The sequence below is a fragment of the Mobula hypostoma genome, chromosome 3 (genome assembly GCF_963921235.1).
Source record: "Mobula hypostoma chromosome 3, sMobHyp1.1, whole genome shotgun sequence".
NCBI classification, from domain to species: domain Eukaryota; kingdom Metazoa; phylum Chordata; class Chondrichthyes; order Myliobatiformes; family Myliobatidae; genus Mobula; species Mobula hypostoma.
The window spans coordinates 220887883-220908227 of record NC_086099.1 but is presented as its reverse complement, the minus strand read 5'-3'; positions in this window follow the sequence as shown (position 1 = coordinate 220908227).

Below are 20345 nucleotides of genomic sequence, written 5' to 3'. Positions count from 1 at the left end.
GTTCCGGCTGACCGGAAGTGCACTGAGAGCGGTAAGCGTAAAGGAGTTGGGTGCTTACTGATCTGGTTAACAACAGATGGTGCAATCCGGGGCATATTACGATTGAGGAACGTGTTTGCAGACTGGATATTGAACTTTTTACTGTTGGACTTCAGCCACATTCCACCGTGATACAACACTGGGCGGCACGGGAGGTCGTTCCTGCCTGTGGCCATCGAACGTGCAGCTCCTCCCATGGAGGGTCGGACACCCTGAGCCAATAGACTGGTCCTGGACTCATTTTACATCTGGCATAGTTTGCATTTTGTTGTTTGATTGTTGGGGGGTTTTGTATTGCTATATTTACACTCTATTCTTGGTTGGTGCGGCTGTAACGAAACCAAATTTCCCTCGGGATTAATAAAGTATATCTATCTATCTATCTATCTATCTATCTGTATGTTACAATGGGATAGAGACAGGATGCAAAGCTGGACTGAGAAGCGGCAGATGGAGTTCAATTCGGAGAAGTTTGAAGTGATTCACTTTGGAAGATCGAACTTGTAAGTGGAATTCAGAATTAATGGCAGGATTCTTGGTGGTGTGGAGAAACAGAGGAACTGGGGTCCACATCAATAGATCCCTCAAAGTTGCCTCATAAGTTGACAGGGTGGTTAAGGTTTATAGAGTATTGGCCTTTATTAGTCACGGGGTGGATATTGAGGCATGAGGTAATGTTACAGCTCTATAAAACTCTCGTAAGACCACACTTGGAATATTGTGTTCAGTTCTGGTCTCATCATCATAGGAAGGATGTGGAAGCTTGGAAGCTTTAGAGAGGGTGCAGAGGAGATTTATTAGGATGCTGCCTGGATTAGAGAGCATGTCTTATGAGGATACATTGAGTGAGCTAGGTCTTTTCTCTTTGGAGTGAAGGAAGATGAGAGGTGACTTGATAGAGCTGTACAAGATGATGAGAGGCACAGACAGAGTGGATAGCCAACACCTTTTACCAAAATACCTGTTAAGGTGACTGGAGGAAAGTGTAGGGGAGATGTCAGAGTTCGGTTTATTGCATAGAGAGTGGTGAGTGTGTGGAACACCCTGTCAGGGGTGGTGGTACAGGCAGATACACCAGGAACATTTAAGAGACTCTTAGATAGGCACATGGATGAAAGAAAAAATGGGTGGTTCTGGGCTACATAAGATTAATCTTGAAGTTGGTTAAAAGTTCAGCACAACATCATGGGTGGAAGGGCCTGTACTGTGCTGTACTGTTTTATACTCTGTGACTCCAAATAAGCCGGGTTTGTGCCCTAATACTGGACATTGGAACAGTGGATGGGTGACTGGAAGGAGGGCTGTTGGCCTTGCTCCCCAGCTCCTTCGTCCTGTCAAAACCAAACCTCATACGGGGCACTTTAAGGGAGCCCTTGCTTCTGCAGAGCTTGTGGGCAGTGACGGGGGGAGGGGGATGAATGCGTTAAGCCCCCCCCCACCCCCACCCCGCCTTACTCGTTGCTCCACTATGCTGCCAGCAGACGGCACCCAGTGACCAACCTGGGTTTGTTCCGATTGGTGCAGGTGCCACCCAGTGACCGACCTGGGTATGTTCCGATTGGTGGGCAGCTGATGATGTCACCCCACGAGTTCATCTAATCGGGGTCAAGGGTAAATGAAGGAGCATCACTGCATGGTGTCATTGTTGGTGGCCCCAGGACCCATGGTGTGGGAATTGTCCATGCTCCTGTGCATAGCTCCTGGATACGGCCACACAAGGGAGACTGCAGATGCTGGAAGTATGAATCAATGTACACAGAGCACTGGAGGAGCTCGGCAGGACTGATCATTGAACAGAGAACAGAGAAAAGTTCAGCATGGGTATGGGCCATTCAGCCCATCATATTGTGCTGACCTTTGACATATTCTGAGAACAAACTAACCCTCTCCATTTCTCTTTCACCCATGTGCTTATCTATGAGTCTCCTAAATGTCCCTAATGTATCTGACTCTACCACCATCCCCAGCCGTGCGTTCTAGGCCACCACCACTCTCTGTTAAAAAACCACCCCTGACAACTCCTCCAAGAATTTTCCTCCGCTCACCTTAAACAGATATTCCCTGGTATTGGTTATTGCCACCTTGGGTAAAAGGTTCTGGCTGTCCACTCGATCTATGCCTCACACCTCTATTGAGTCACCTCTCACCATTCCTTTCTCCGAACAGAAAAGCCCTTGCTCACTCAGCCTTCCCTCATAAGAGATACTCTCTAGTCCGGGCATTCTCCCAGTAAATCTCCTCTGCGTCCTCTCTAAAATGAGGTGACCCCAAAACAGAACACATGGTCTAACCAGAGTTTTACAGAGTTATGACATACCCTCACGACTCTTAACTCAATTCCCTGACAAATGAAGAACAACACACCAGATACCTTCTTAACCACCTATCAGCTTGCACGGCAACCTTGAGGGATCCTTGAGGGATCGATTAACATGGACCCCAAGATCGCTCTGTTCCTTCACACTGTTAAGAATCCTGCCATTGATTTTGTACTTGGCCTTAAAGTTCGATCTTCCAAAGTGAATTTTGAGAGGGGCCTCAGACTGAAACATTGATGTCTACTTCCCTCCACAGATTCCGCCTGACCCACTGAATTCCTCCAGTGAATTGGTTTTTTTTTTCTTGCACAGCTCATCTTTTGTTTGGGCGCATTGCTGCCCACGGGACTCAGTAATAAATTGTCCAACTTCAGCTTACTCTCTCTTTCTTATCATCGGCATCAGGAGGGGCCATTTCAAAGTTCAAAGGTCACAATAAACTTATTATCAAGTATATATATGTCACCATATATAACCCTGACATTCATTTTCTTGTGGGCATACTCATTAAATCCAATAACTATAATAGAATCAATGAAAGACCCCACCAGCAGGGTGGACAATCAGTGAGCAAAAAGACAAGAAACTGCAAATACAAAAAGAAAGAAAGAAAAGAAACAATAATAATAATAACAGTTATTATAATAATAATAAGTATGCAATAAATATCAAGAACATGAAATGAAGAGTCCTAGAAAGTGAGTCGATAGGTTGTGGGAACAGTTCAGTGTTGGGGTGAGTGAAGTTATCCCCTCTGGTTCAGGAACCTGATGGTTGAGGGGTAATAACTGTTCCTGAACCTGGTGATGAGAGTCCTAAGGCTCCTGTGCCTTCTTCCTGATGGCAGCAATGAAAAGAGAGCATGACCTGGGTGGTGGGGGTCCCGGATGATGGATGCTCCTTCCCTGTGACAACACTCTTTCGCCACTTCATCTTCTAGGTGAAGATCTTCCCTCACCCAGGGATGAGTCTTCAGAGCTTCTGCTGGTGTTTCTGTATCTCTGGGTTTTTACAGGATGGGTTACTCGCCCCTTGCCCAACCCTCCTCCTTCCACAGCCGGGCTCGGGACCGTCCATGGCACAGTTCAGCAATACATGAAAATGAGGTGAATTCATGGCCTCTGGCCTGTCCTTGTAACCAATCTCCGTAAAATGCTCCCCCACTTAAACTTAAAATGCTGCCCAGCTTCAATCTCCATCAACTTCCTCATAACCTGACTGTGGAAATTCGGAAACAAAGTCTCTCTAGGAATTCCACTCCCTTTAAAAGCAACGGGACAGTAGTGGAGCAATTAGTGTAACGCTTTACAGCACCAGTTAAGCAGTTTGTACGCTCTCCCCGGCACTGTGTGGGTTTCCTCTTGGTGCTCCAGTCTCCTCCCACATTCTGAAGATGTACAGGTTAGGGTTCGTGAGATGTGGGCATGCTACTTTATCTCCGGAAGCAAGGCGAAACTTGCGGGCCGCTCCCTACACATCCTTGGATTATGTTGGTCATTGACACAAACGATGCTTTTCACTGTAAGTTTCAGTGATTCAATGTCGTCATCATCATCATCATTACGCGCCGTGTTGTGTGACGGAGACGAACAGGACCATGATCCTTCTTAGCAAATTCTTCTACAGAAGTGGTTTGCCATCGCCTTCTTCTGGGCGGTGTCTTTATAAGACGGGTGACCCCAGCCATTATTAATACTCTAAAGATTGTGGTCACATAACCAGGGCTTGTGATCGGCACCGGCTGCTCGTACGACCATCCACCACCTGCTCCCATGGCTTCATGTGACCCTGATAGGGGGCTAAGCAGGTGCTACACCTTGCCCAAGGGTGACCTGCAGGCTAGCGGAGGGAAGGAGCACCTTACACCTCCTTTGGTAGAGACGCATCTCCACCCCACCAGATTCAATGTACATATAACCATATAACAATTACAGCACGGAAACAGGCCATCTCGGCCCTTCTAGTCCATGCCAAACTCTTACTCTCAACTAGTCCCACCGACCTGCACTCAGCCCATAACCCACCATTCCTTTCCTGTCCATATAGCTGTCCAATTTAACTTTAAACGACAACATCGAACCTGCCTCAACCACTTCTGCTGGAAGCTCGTTCCACACAGCTACCACTCTCCGAGTAAAGATGTTACCCCTAAACTTTTGTCCTTTAACTCTCAACTCATGTCCTCTTGTTTGAAACTCCCCCACTCTCAATGGAAAAAGCCTATCCACGTCAACTCTATCTATCCCTCTCATAATCTTAAATATCTCTATCGTCCCCCCTCAACCTTCTACGCTCCAAGGAATAAAGACCCAACTTGTTCAACCTTTCTCTGTAAGTTAGGTGATGAAACCCAGGTAACATTCTGGTAAACCTTCTCTGTACTCTCTCTATTTTGTTGACATCTTTCCTATAATTCGGTGACCAGAACTGTACACAATACTCCAAATTTGGCCTCACCAATGCCTTGTACAATTTCAACATTACATCCCAACTCCTATACTCAATGCTCTGATTTATAAAGACCAGCATGCCAAAAGCTTTCTTCACCACCCTATCCACATGAGATTCCACCTTCAGGGAACTATGCACCATTATTCCTAGATCCCTCTGTTCTACTGCATTCTTCAATGCCCTATCATTTACCATGTATGTCCTATTTTGATTAGTCCTACCAAAATGTAGCACCTCACATTTATCAGCATTAAACTCCATCTGCCATCTTTCAGCCCACTCTTCTAACTGGCCTAAATCTCTTTGCAAGCTTTGAAAACCTACTTCATTATCCACAACTCCACCTATCTTAGTATCATCTTCATACTTACTCATCCAATTTACCACCCCATCATCCAGATCATTAATGCATATTTCAAATAACATTGGACCCAGTACAGATCCCTGAGGCACACCACTAGTCACCAGCCTCCAATCCGACAAACAGTTATCCACCACTACTCTCTGGTGTCTCCAATCCAGCCACTGCTGAATTCATTTTACTACTTCAATATTAATACCTAATGATTGAACCTTCCTAACGAACCTTCCCAACCAACCTTCCATGTGGGACCTTGTCAAAGGCCTTACTGAAGTCCATGTAGACAACATCCACCACTTTACCCTCATCAATTTCCTAGTAACCTCTTCAAAAAATTCAGTAAGATTTGTCAAACATGACCTTCCACACACAAATCCATGTTGACTGTTCCTAATCAGACCCTGTCTATCCAGATAATTATATATACTATCTCTAAGAATACTTTCCATCAATTTACCCAACACTGATGTCAAACTCACAGGCCGATAATTGCTAGGTTTACTCTTGGAACCCTTTTTAAACAGTGGAACAACATGAGCAATACGCCAATCCTCCGGCACCATCCCCGTTTCTAATGACATTTGAAATATTTCTGTCAGAGCCCCTACTATTTCCACACTAACTTCCCTCAAGGTCCTAGGGAATATCCTGTCAGGACCCGGAGACTTATCCACTTTTATATTCCTTAAAAGCTCCAGTACTTCCTCTTCTTTAATCATCATAGTTTCCATAACTTCCCGACCTGTTCCCCTTATTTAACACAATTCAATATCCTTCTTCTTCGTGAATACCGAAGAAAAGAAATTGTTCAGAATCTCCCCCATTTCTTTTGGCTCCACACATAGCTGTCCACTCTGATTCTCTAAGGGACCAATTTTATCCCTCGCTATCCTTTTGCTATTAATATAACGGTAGAAACCCTTGGGATTTATTTTCACCTTACTTGCCAAAGCAACCTCATATCTTCTTTTAGCTTTTCTAATTTCTTTCTTAAGATTCTTTTTACATTCTTTATATTCCTCGAGCACCTCATTTACTCCATGCTGCCTGTATTTATTGTAGATATCTCTCTTTTTCCGAACCAATTTTCCAATATCCCTTGAAAACCATGGCTCTCTCAAACTTTTAACCTTTCCTTTCAACCTAACAGGAACATAAAGATTCTGTACTCTCAAAATTTTACCTTTAAATGAGCTCCATTTCTCTATTACATTCTTCCCATAAAACAAATTGTCCCAACCCACTCCTTCTAAATCCTTTCGCATCTCCTCAAAGTTAGCCTTTCCCCAATCAAAAATCTCAACCCTGGGTCCAGACCTATCCTTCACCATAGTTATATTGAAACTAATGGCATTGTGATCACTGGACCTGAAGTGCTCCCCAACACATACCTCCATCACCTGACCTATCTCATTCCCTAACAGGAGATTCAACACTGCCCCTTCTCAGTTGGTACCTCTATGTATTGCCGCAAAAAACTATCCTGCACACATTTTACAAACTCCAAACCATCCAGCCCTATTACAGTATGGGCTTCCCAGTCTATGTGTGGAAAATTAAAATCTCCCACAATCACAACCTTGTGATTACTACAGGGGAAAGTCAACAAATATCTGCTATCTCCTTACAAATTTGCTCCTCCAGTTCTCGCTCCCCATTAGGTGGTCTATAATACACCCCCATAAGAGTTACTACACCTTTCCCATTCCTCAATTCGATGCAAATAGCCTCCCTAGACGAGCCCTCTAATCTGTCCTGCCAGAGCAACGCTGTAATATTTTCTCTGACAAGCAATGCAACACCTCCCCCTCTTGTCCCTCCAATTCTGTCACACCTGAAGCAATTAAATCCAGGAATATTTAGTTGCCAGTCACACCCCTCCTGTAACCATGTTTCACTAATAGCTACCACATCATACTTCCAGGTATCAGTCCATGCTTTAAGCTCACCCACCTTTCTTATAATGCTCCTAGCATTAAAATAAGTGCATTTAAGAAATTTGCAGATAGAACTAATTTTGTTGTAGCTAATCAGGCCCCAAGCCAGATTCTGGAAATTCGGAAATAGAATTCCGCTCCCTTTAAAGAAAGTGCCAGAGAGCATTGTTTCCGATTGTCAGGCATGCAACAACCCACAGCCCTGAGTGCAGAGACTGGGCAATCAGGCGAGGGGTGAGAACAGGAGTTGTGCTGAGAGGGGTAGGAGGGTGGGAGAAATGAGGGAGGGACAGAAGCAATTTAGGATAATAGAGCCGAAAAGCATTACAGCACAGAAACAGACCCTTCATCCCATCTAGTCTGTGCTGAAATATTATTCTTCCCAGTCCCTGGACCACAGCCCTCCATACCCATCCATGTACCTATCCAAACTTCTCATAAATATTGAAATCGAACCCACACCCACCACTCCCACTGGAGGTTCGTTCCACACTCTCACCATCCTCTGAGTGAAGAATTTCCCCCTCAAATTCCCCTTAAAATTTCACTTTTCACCTTTAACCTTTGACCTCTAATTCTAGTGGAAAAATCCTGCTGTTATTTTCCCTTTCTATAACCTTTGTCATTTTGTATACTTCTTTCAAATCTCCCCTCATTCTCCTGCGCCCCAGGAAATAAGGTCCTAACTATTTGACCTTTCCCTATTGCTCACGTTTTCCTTAAACATTTTGTCTTTCACCCTTAACCTATGACCTCTAGTTGTAGCCTCACATCAGCGAGAAAGGTTGCTGTGTTCCTTCACATTCTGTGTGTGTTGCTCAGGGGGAAAATCCCGCTTACATTTACCCTATCTATACTCCTCATAGTTTTGTATCCCTCTATCCAATCTCCCCTCATTCTCCTACGCTGCGAATTGCCATTGTCTGTTTCGGAGAAAGGGAGGTGGTGGGTATGAGAAGAAACCAGCTTCATCTCTGCAAGGTGAATTCAAACAGAAAGCCTAATCCAGTTTTCCATGCATAATAAAGTGCATGGGAAATTATTTTTAAAAATTCTGCCATTAAAACAGATCTCCTAAGCTGTAATAAAAATGAGGAACCTATTACGCATGGCACATCACAACATGCTCTGTTCTGACTCTTTCTAGTACCTCAGCACGCTAATGCTTCCACCCAGAACATCTCACAGTATTCAGTATTAAACCCACTTTAAGCGGGTAAACTATTCCCTTGACCACATTAAGGAGCATCATCATCGTCATCATCATCATGTGCCATGTCATATGACATCATCATTATGCGCCATGTCATATGACGAGAACAATCACAGTCTTTCCAAGACCATGATTGTTCTTGGCAAAGTTTTCTACAGAAGTGGTTGGCCATTGCCTTCTTCTGACCAGTGTCTTTACAAGATGGGTGACCCCAGCCATTATAAATACACTTCAGAGATTGTCTGCCTGGTGTCAGTGGTCGCGTAACCAGGACTCGTGATGAGCACCAGCTCCTCATACGACCATCCACCACCTGCCCCCTTGGCTCCATGTGACCCCGACTGGGGGCTAAGCAGGTGCTACACCCTGCCCAAGGGTGACCTGCAGGCTAGCGGGGGTAGTAGCACCGTTCCCCTCCTTTGGTAGAGATATATCTCCACCCCACCACCCAGGAGTAACACACACAATATGCTGGAGGAACTCGGCAGTCCAGGCAGCGTCTACGGAGAGGAATAAACAGTCGACATTTCAAGACTGGAAAGAAAAGGGGAAAAAGCCAGAATAAGAAGGTGTGCGGAGGAGAAGTAGTACATGCTGGAATGTGGTAGGTGAAACCATGTGATGGGGGAGGTAGGTGGGTGGGTGAGAGAGAGGAATGAAGTGAGAAGCTGGGAGCTGGGAGCTGGGAGCTGGGAGCTAGATGATTATGTTAATTCACCAAAGCATGAGATTCCTTTCCACTCATGAAGAAGGGTCTTGGCCCTAATCGTTAAATTGAAAGTTCAAAATAAATTTATTATGAAATTACGTGCACGTCGCCATATACTCTGCCAGTCTTCTTTCAGATATTGGTTGTTTGTCAATCTTTGTGTGTAGTTTTTCATTAATTCTACTGTATTCCTTTGTTCTGCTATGAGTGCCTGCCAGAAAATGAATCTCAGAGTAGTCTGTGGTGACTTGTATGTACTTTGATAATAAATTTACTTTGAAATTTCCGACTCTGAGTTCCTGCAGTATTGTGTCTGTGTGGCTCTGGAATCCCAGCTTCTGCAGAATCTCTTGTGTTTATGGTATTTCTTGTCAGCAGCTTCATCAGAGGACATTTATTCCATATAGTTAACATAACTGGTGACAGCCGATAAATCTTTTCCTCTGCAGCTGAACTTCCAGTAATTGTTCATCTAATTTTGGATCTTGTTTTCGCTTTGATCGTTCTGATCTTGCCTGCTTCCCACTTCATGCTTTACAATTATACAGACAGTGATGGTGAGTGATGCAGTTGTAGAGACATATTGCATACACAGAGTTCCTTAGGCCCAGCAGGTCGGTGCTGAGGAATATTTCCAGCCTTCGCAGGAGTTAAGTTCAAGTTCAAGTTTATTCTCGTTCAATCCTACCACTGCAAACAGCTAAACAAAGCAACATTCCTCCGGGACCAGGTTGCCAAAAGGGCGACACTCTTCCAGCTCGGGGCGACAGAGTTCAGAGTTCAACTCTGGTGCTGTCTGTAAGGAGTTCATGCGTCCTCCCTGTGGGTTTCCTCCGGGTGCTCCGGTTTCCTCCCATGTTCCAAAGACGTACGGGTTAGTAGGTTAATTGGTCATTATGGGGTGGCACGGTAGTGTAGCGGTTAGCGCAAATCTTTACAGGGTTCAGTTCCTGCCACTGCCTGCTCTCCCCGTGACCGTGTGGGTTTCCTCCGGGTGCTCCAGCTTCCTCCCACAGTCCAAAGACGTAAATTGTCCTGTGATTAAGCTCGGGTTAAACTGGGGGATTGCAGTGCAGTGTGGCTCACCACTGTGTCTCAATAAGTAAATGATGAGTTGACCTGTGATCCCGCTACGGTTAAATAGGTGGGTGGCGGGTGGTGCAGCTCGTTGGGCTGGAAGGTCTTGTCCACACCGTGTCTCTAAATAACTAAATAAGTACAGTACACATATCACACACAGAACATAAAGTAATATTAACAGATAAGAAATGTGCTCTGTAGAAGTACAAGTGAACATAAAGTACACTATTCTTAAACCAGTGATATTATTTTATTTTTCAAACGTTCCCATCAAGTCAACCATGATATATGATACGATGACTACTTTGATCACTTTGCATTACAATGGACTCCGTTTTTTTTTGTTCTGTGTTTTTATCAATTTTTTAAAAAATATTCATTTACGGGATGTGGGCATGAGCAGCTAAGCCGGCATTTATTGCCCATCCCGAGTTGCCCTTGAGAAGGTGGTGATGAGCTGCCTTCTTGGACCACAGCAGTCTCTGAGGTGTAGGTACACCCACACTGCTGTTAGGGAGGGAATTCCAGGATTTTGACCAGCCACAATGAAGGAACGGCGATATATTTCCAAGTCAGGATGGTGAGTGGCCTGGAGGGGTATTTCCAAGTGGTGTTGTTCCCAGGTATTTGCTGTTCTTGTCCTTCTAGATGGTAGTGGTCTTGGGTCTGGAAGGTGCCGCCTTAGGAGCTTTGGCGCGTTGTTGCAGTGCATCTTGTAGGTAGTACACACTGCTGCAACTGTTTGTTAATGGTGGAGGGATTGGACACTTGTGGAAGGGATACCAATAAAGTGGGCTGCCTTGTACTGGATGGTGACAAGTTTCTTGAGTGTTGATGGAGCTGCACTCATCCAGGTGAGTGGCAAACATTCCATCACACTTCTGACCTGAGCCTTGTAGACGTTGGACAGGCTTTGGGGAGTCAGGAGGTGAGTTACACACCGCAGGATTCCTAGCTCTGGTAGCCACAATGTTTATATGGCTAGACCAGTTTAGTTTCCTGTCATTGGTAATCCCCAGGATGTTGATAGTAGGGGATTCAGTGATGGTGATGCTACTGAATGTCAAGGGACGATGGTTAGAGCCTCTCTTGTTGGAGATGATCATTGCCTGGCACTTGCGAGGCTCGAATGTCACTTGTCACCTGTCAGCCCAAGCCTGGATATTGTCCAGGTCCTGCTGCAATTGGGTATGAACTGCTTCACTATCTGAGGAGTCACGAATGATGCAGAACATTGTGCAGTCATCTGCAAACATGCCCACTTCTGACCTTATGATGGAAGGAAGGTCATTGATGAATCAGCTGAAGGTGGTTGGTCCTACAACACTTCCCTGAGGAGCTGCTGCAGTGATGTCCTGAGGATGAGATGATTGACCTCCAACCACCACAAACCATCTTCCTTTGTGTCAGGTACGATTCCAAACAGCGGAGGGTTTCCCCTAATTCCCATTGACTCCATTTTAGGGCACATTGATGCCATACTCAGTCAAATGCTGCCTTGATGTTGAGGGTTATCACTCTCACCTCACCTCTGGTATTTCGCTCTTTGATCCATGTTTGGATGAGGTCAGAAGCAAAGCGGCCTTGACAGAACCCAAACTGGGCATCCGTAAGCAGGTTATTGCCGAGTAGCTGCTACATGATAGCACTGTTGATGACCCCTTCCTTTATCTTGCTGCTGATTGAGAGTAGGCTGAAAGGGTGTAATTGGCTGGGTTGGACTTGTGTACAGGACATACCTGGGCAATTTTCCTCATTGCCGGGTAGATTCCGGTGTTGTAGCTGTACTGGAACAGCTTGGCTGGTGCACGCAGCAAGTTCTGGAGCACAAGTCTTCAGGACTATTACTGGGATTTGGTCTGGGCCCATAGCCTTCGCAGTATCCAGTGCTTCCAGCCGTTCCTTGCAATCACATGGAGTGAATCGGATTAGCTGCATCCTGACATCTGGGATGCTGGGGACTTCCGGAGGAGGCGAGCTGGATCATCTACTCGGCACTCCTGACTGAAGATTGCTGCAAATGCCTCAGCCTTACCTTTTGTACAGGTGTGCTGGGCCCCTCTATCATTGAGGATGGGAATATTTGTGGAGCCTCCTTTAGTGAGCTGTTTGATTGTCCACCACCATTCACGGCTGGATGTGGCAGGACTACAGAGCTGAGATCTGATCCGTTGGTCGTGAGACCACTTATCTCTGTCTATTACTTGCTGCTTATGGTGTTTGGCATGCAAGTAGTCCTGTATTGTGGCTTCACCAGGGTGACGCCTCAAATTGAGGTATGCCTGCTGTTGTTCTCGGCATGCTCTCCTGCACTCTTCATTGGGGCCAGGGTTGATCCCCTGGCCTGGTGGTAATGTTAGAGTGGGGGATATGCCGTGCCATGAGGTTACTGATTGTAGCTGAGTACAATCCTGCTGCTGCCGATGGCCCACAGCGCTTCACACGAGGAAATCTGCAGATGCTGGAAATTCAAGCAACACACATCAAAGTTGCTGGTGAACGCAGCAGGCCAGGCAGCATCTCTAGGAAGAGGTGCAGTCGACGTTTCAGGCCGAGACCCTTCGTCAGGACTAACTGAAGGAAGAGTGAGTAAGGGATTTGGAAGTGGGAGGGGGAGGGGGAGATCCAAAATGATCGGAGAAGGCAGGAGGGGGAGGGATGGAGCCAAGAGCTGGACAGGTGATTGGCAAAGGGGATATGACAGGATCATGGGACAGGAGGTCCGGGGAGAAAGACAAGTGGGCGGGGGGGAACCAGAGGATGGGCAAGGGGTATAGTCAGAGGTACAGAGGGAGAAAAAGGAGAGTGAGAGAAAGAATGTGTATATATAAATAAATAATGGATGGGGTACGAGGGGGAGGTGGGGCATTAGCAGAAGTTAGAGAAGTCAATGTTCATTGCCATCAGGTTGGAGGCTACCCAGACAGAATATAAGGTGTTGTTCCTCCAACCTGAGTGTGACTTCATCTTTACAGTAGAGGAGGCCGTGGATAGACATGTCAGAATGGGAATGGGATGTGGAATTAAAATGTGTGGCCACTGGGAGATCCTGCTTTCTCTGGCGGACAGAGCGTAGGTGTTCAGCAAAGCTGTCTCCCAGTCTGCGTCGGGTCTCACCAATATATAAAAGGCCACATCGGGAGCACTGGACGCAGTATATCACCCCAGTCGACTCACAGGTGAAGTGTTGCCTCACCTGGAAGGACTGTTTGGGGCCCTGAATGGTGGTAAGGGAGGAAGTGTAAGGGCATGTGTAGCACTTGTTCCGCTTACACGGATAAGTCCCAGGAGGGAGATCAGTGGGGAGGGATGGGGGGCATGAATGGACAAGGGAGTCGCGTAGGGAGCGATCCCTGCGGAAAGCAGAGAGAGGTGGGGAGGGAACGATGTGCTTAATGGTGGGATCCCGTTGGAGGTGGCGGAAGTTACGGAGAATAATATGTTGGACCCAGAGGCTGGTGGGGTGGTAGGTGAGGACCAGGGTAACCCTATTCCTAGTGGGGTGACGGGAGGATGGAGTGAGAGCAGATGTGCATGAAATGGGGGAGATGCGTTTGAGAGCAGAGTTGATGGTGGAGGAAGGGAAGCCCCTTTCTTTAAAAAAGGAGGATATCTCCCTCATTCTGGAATGAAAAGCCTCATCCTGACTGCAGATGCGGTGGAGACGGAGGAATTGCGAGAAGGGGGATGGCGTTTTTGCAAGAGACAGGGTGAGAAGAGGAATAGTCCAGATAGCTGCGAGAGTCAGAAGGCTTATAGTAGACATCAGTGGATAAGCTGTTTCCAGAGATAGACTTCCGCTAATGCCCCACCTCCCCCTCATACCCCATCCATTATTTATTTATATACACACATTCTTTTTCTCTCTCTCCTTTTTCTCCCTCTGTCCCTCTGACTATACCCGTTGCCCATCCTCTGGGTTTTTCCCCCCTCCCCCTTTTCCTTCTCCCCGGACCTCCTGTCCCATGATCCTCTCGTATCCCCTTTGCCAATCACCTGTCCAGTTCTTGGCTCCATCCCTCCCCCTCCTGTCTTCTCCTATCATTTTGGATCTCCCTCTCCCCCTCCCACTTTCAAATCTCTTACTAGCTCTTCTTTCAGTTAGTCCTGACGAAGGGTCTCGGCCTGAAACGTCGACTGTACCTCTTCCTAGAGATGCTGCCTGGCCTGCTGTGTTCACCAGCAACTTTGATGGGTGTTGCACAACGCCTCATAGATGCCCCATCATGGGCTGCTAGAGCTGTCTGGACTCCATCCCATTTAGCACGGTGGGAGTGCTGAATAACACAGCGGAAGGGTTTCTTCAATGTGGAGACGGAATTTAGTATTGTTGTTAATTTATTGTTTTTTTGTGAATGCTTGTGTACCTACCATTTTGTTCTTGAACTAACCACTTACTCACTTACCCCCATTACGCTTGCGTTTAGGGCAGCAATGAAGTTTCCTCGATCTCTGGTGGTGTTCAGGGCTTCCTTCATTACGTCGGCAGCTTCCTCTCGGTTTTCACTACTGTCAGCCATGCAAGTCCTGGGTGGAGTCTCAGGAATATCACTGCACTCAGATGTAGGAGGATTGTTCGTTGCCGTTTCTGTAACAGTTTTGTTTGGCCAGTCAGGGTTGTTAGCCCCGAGCTGAACCCCTGAACCTGGAGGACCAGTGAACCACTCTTAGTTTGGCCCCTTGCCTTTGACCTGTTCGGCATGGGTGACCCCACCAAGAGCCAAAGCAAAAAACCCTGACTCCAGCCAAAATAGCCCTGTGGGGTTATTGAGGCACACAAGTCTCCAAACCGTACGACAAGGTTGTGGTCCTCTTGAAGGATTGAAGTAAGCAACACAACCCTAATCACTGTCCCAGTATAGTGACATTATGGGCATAGAACATAGATCACTGGAGCAGAGTACAGGCCCTTTGGCCCATGATGCTGAGCTGGCCTTTTAACCTACTCTACTATCAATCTAACCCGCAGAGCTCTGCGTGTTTTAATGTTTCAATGTGCACACAACCAATAAAACCAACTTTTCATCTTTGATCTCTCCTCCTCCTGGATTTCAATGCTCAGCAACAAATTTGGGGCAATTTACATCAGTCAACTAATTTACCAACCTGCATGCTTTTAGGGACACAAGGGATTCTACAGCTGCTGGAAATCTGGAGCAACACACACAGAATGCTGGGAGAGCTCGGTAAGTCAGACAGCATCTATGGAGGGGAATAGACAGTCCACATTTCGAGCTGAGACCCTTCGTCAAGATTTGGCCTGAAACACCGGTTGTTCGTTTCCTTCCATAGATGCTGCCTGACCTGCTGAGTCCCTCCAGGATTATGTGTGTGTACTGAATGCTCCAGGTCTGTGAGAGCACCTGGGGGAAACCAATACAGTCATACGTAAAGTTTCCAAGCAGACAACACCGGAGATCAGGATCAAACCTGGTTCACTCGAGCCCTGATGGACTGTCTCTACCTCCTTAACTGACGCACCATAGAGAGCTTCGTATCTGGGAGTGTCATTGCTTGGCACGGTAACTGCTCTGTCCGAGACCACAAGAAACTGCAGTGAGTTGTTGGTTGCAGCCCAGTGCATCAGAGAAACCAGCCTCGCCTCCCTGAACTCTGTCTACACTTCCCGCTGCCTCAGGAAAGGTGCCAGCGTAAACAAAGACCCCAGCCGCTCTCCTTCCCCCTCCCATTGGACAGATCATACAAAAGCCCAAAAACACAGAGCTGTTCTTGTGGGACAAAGAGTTAGAATGATCTTAGAGTAGTTTTTTATTAGAAACATAGACAACCTACAGCACAATACAGGCCCTTCGGCCCACAATGCTGTGCCGAAAATGTCCCTACCTTAGAAGTTACCTCGGGTTACCCATAGCCTTATTTTTCTGAGCTCCATGTACCTGTCTAGGAGTCTCTTAAAAGACCCTATTGTATCCACCTCCACTGCCGCCGCTGGCAGCCCATTCCACGCACTCACCACTCTCTGCGTAAAAGAAAACTTACCCCTGACATCTCCTCTGTACCTACTTCCAAGCACCTTAAAATTGTGCCCTCTCGTGCTAGCCACTTCAGTCCTGGAAAAAAGCCTTTGACTATCCACATGATCAATGCTTCTCATCATCTTATGCACCTCTATCAGGACACCTCTCATCCTCTGTCGCTCCAAGGAAAAAAGGCCAAATTCACTCAACCTATTCTCATAAGGCATGCTCCCCAATCCAGGCAACGTCCTTGTAGATCTCCTCTGCACCCTTTCTATGGTTTCCACATCCTTCCTGTAGTGAGGCGACCAGAACTGAGCACAATACTCCAAGTGGGGTCTGACCAGGATCCTATATAGCTGTAACATTACCTCTCGGCTCCTAAACTCAATCCCACGATTGATGAAGGCCAATGCACTGTATGCCTTCTTAACCACAGAATCAACATGCGCAGCAAATTTGACTGGACACGGACCCCAAGATCCCTCTGATTCTCCACACTGCCAAGAGTCTTACCATTAATACTATATTCTGCTGTCATATCTGACCTACCAAAATGAACACCCTCACACTTATCTGGGTTGAACTCTATCTGCCACTTCTCAGCCCAGTTTTGCATCCTATCAATGTCCCGTTGTAACCTCTGACAGCCCTCCACACTATCCACAACACCCCCAACCTTTGTGTCAGCAGCAAATTTACTAACCCATCCCTCAACTTCCTTATCCAGGTCATTTATAAAAATCATGAAGAGTAAGGGTCCCAGAACAGATCCCTGAGTCACTCCACTGGTCACCGACTTCCATGCAGAATATGACCCGTCTACAACCACTCTTTGCCTTCTGTGGGCAAGCCAGATCTGGATCCACAAAGCAATGTCCCCTTGGATCCCATGCCTCCTTACTTTCTCAATACGCCTTGCATGGGGTACCTTATCATATACCTTGCTGAAATCCATATATACGACATCTATGGCTCTACCTTCATCAATGTGTTCAGTCACATCCTCAAAAAATTCCATCAGGCTCGTAAGGCACGACCTGCCTTTGACAGAGCCATGCTGACTATTCCTAATCATATTATGCCTCTCCAAATGTTCATGAATCCTGCCTCTCAGGATCTTCATCAACTTTATTGATTACCTTATATGTACATGTAGTATACATCGAAACATTTGGTAAAATGTGTCGTTTGTTTCAAATCAAATCAGTGAGGATTGTGCTGGGGTCACCACACTTCAGACACCAGCATAGCATGCACACACCTGACTGACCCTAGCCCTTACACCCTTGAAGAAACCAAGGGTGTGAGAGGAAACCAGAACACCCGGAGGAAGCCCGCAGGGTTACGGGGAGAACGTGAAAGCTCCTCACAGACAGTGGCGGGAAATTGAACCTCCGCCAGTGATTCCGTTTTCTGTTTTATGCAGCACCAGGCTCAAGGACAGCTTCTATCCCACTGTTATCAGACTCCCGAACAGGCCTCACAAATGATAAAAGATGAACTCCTAATCTCCCGGTCTTCCTTGTCATTGCCCTTGCACTTTCCCTGTGACAGTAACACTTAATTCTGCAATCTGTTTTCCTTTTATCGTCTTGATATGTGGCCTGTTCTGTCTGGATGGCACACTAATCAAATCTATTCCCTGCAGCTTGCTATAACCAACATCATAAAACAATAGCAGTGTTTTTATATTTCAGAATCAGAATCGGGTTCATTATCACTGACGTATGTCATGAAATTTGCTCTTTAGTAATACATAAAAATGACTCTGTATTACAATAAGAATATTGAATAGATAAATACACTGCCGAATTCAGTACGTAATCTATAAGGGATGCAGACTCAGCTGACACTTTTAAACACCAGCTCAAAACCTATTTATTTAACCTTGCTTTTAACTAACATCATTTTGTCTTTGATTTTCATGTTTACCCTTTTATCCCACTGTAAATCACTCTGAAGTACATCATCTGAATGAAAAGTGCTCTATAAATAAGTTATTATTATAATATATTTATTTTTTTCTCAATTCAGGCTGATAAAACCTGAGGTGCGGGCATAGCCAAGCACGCTCATTTCTCAATTGCTAGGAACTTCTGGATGATTCTAGTGTTGTGGCTTTCTGGAAATTGACATAGATATTGATGTGGAGCCCTAATTGTTCAATGCTGTTGCGTAGTGACTCTGGGATGATACCAGTTGTAGATATTACTAACGGGGCAACGTATACCCTGTTCATGTTCCAAAGTCTTTCAATTTCCTTTTTTAATTCCGCTTATTTTTGGTGTTTTTCACTTATTGATTTCTGTAAGTTATGTGTGTTTGGAATAGCTATATCTATTAAGTAAGTTTTTATGTTTGTTTATCCTGTATCATTACATCTGGACAGTTATTATGGGTTTTCCTACCTGTATTAACAGATCGGTCGTAATATACTTGTGTCACTCTGGCTCTAAAACGGGATCAGGCTTGTATTTATACCAAGGTGCGGTTTCTTTTATGAGTTTGTGTGTTGAAGCAAGATCTTTGTTACTGATTGTGCCAGTGTAAGTAATCTGAGTAAGTTAAACTGCTACAGGATCCTGTAATTGCGTTGGATTGTTATTATTGTTATTATTATTACTAAATTGGTCGATCGATCGATGGCATCCATCTGTCTGAAGGGACAATAGATCAGCAGCACTGGGGTGACAAGCCTGTGCAGAAAGTGTGGAGATCTTGGGATGTCCGGTCGTCAAGATCCCCCTCTCGGCCTCACCGGTGTAGTCCGAAGGAAAGTAAAGCAATACATTTGGCACCGGCTTGGCTGCCGGAGCTGGAGCAACAATGTTCAGTGGCGTCCAGCCTCCACTCCGGATTTTCTGTCTGGGTTTAGTCATAGTCATAGTCATAGTCATACTTCATTGATCCCAGGGGAAATTGGTTTTTGTTACAGTTGCACCATAAATAATAAATAGTAATAGAACCATAAATAGTTAAATAGTAATATGTAAATTATGCCAGTAAATTATGAAATAAGTCCAGGACCAGCCTATTGGCTCAGGGTGTCTGACCCTCCAAGGGAGGAGTTGTAAAGTTTGATGGCCACAGGCAGGAATGACTTCCTATGACGCTCTGTGTTGCATCTCGGTGGAATGAGTCTCTGGCTGAATGTACTCCTGTGCCCAACCAGTACATTATGTAGTGGATGGGAGACATTGTCCGAGATGGCATGCAGCTTAGACAGCATCCTCTTTTCAGACACCACCGACTCCCATAACCTCCGTCTCTCCCGAGGCTGCCCGCAAGGCAGTGGGACGATTTACCCAGAGCTGGGGATCTGGTTCACGTGCTTATTATTAACCAAATAGTGCAAAAAGAGAGCAAAATCACAGAGTAGTGTTCATGGGTTCATCATTGTTCAGAAAGCTGATGGTGGAGAGGAAGAAGCTGTTGTTAAAACAGTGAGAATAAAGGGACAAGACACTGGAGCAGCCAAATGGAGCTGAAGTGAAAGGTATATTCAATACCAGAGGATGTGTGAGACCCTAAGTAGCCTTACCTGTAGAAATACTTCTGGTCTGATTTCTCTCTGTATCTTTTCACCTTTAAACTGCTCCATAGATTTAGACGTGATTAACCAACCAGTCAGAATGCCCTCCACCTTACACTTATAGAAAATGATCAGGCAGTACTGCCACACAGTAGCATAGTGGTGAGCACAACGCTTTACAGTACCAGTGAAATGGGTTCAATTCCTGCCACTGCCTGTAAGGAGTTTGTATGTTCTCCCCGTGACCACGTGGGTTTCCTCCGGGTGCTCTGGTTTCCTCCCACAGTCCAAAGACGTACCGGTTGGTAGGTTAGTTGGTCATTGTAAATTGTCTTGTGATTAGGCTAGGATTAAATCGGGGGCTGCTGGGCAGTGTGGTTCGAAGGCCTGGAAGGCTCTACTCCATGCTGTATCTCAATAAATAAATCAATCAATAACCCCCCCCCCCACTTCTTTCTTTTCTTTTTAAATCTTTTTATTGAGTAAGTATACAAAAAAGGTAAGCCATATAAACATTAATACAATGTTAAAGTATAATAAAATTCCAAAAGGTAACAATACCAAAAAGAAAATACTACAAACAATGTAATTTAAGCATAAGAAACCAAGATAACATAATAGTATACTAGATTTTATATATATCAATGGAAAAAAAGAAAAAAAAAACCCCAAAAAAAACCCACCGTGCAACTAACTAAAAGCAAAGCAAAGCAATGGGCTAACT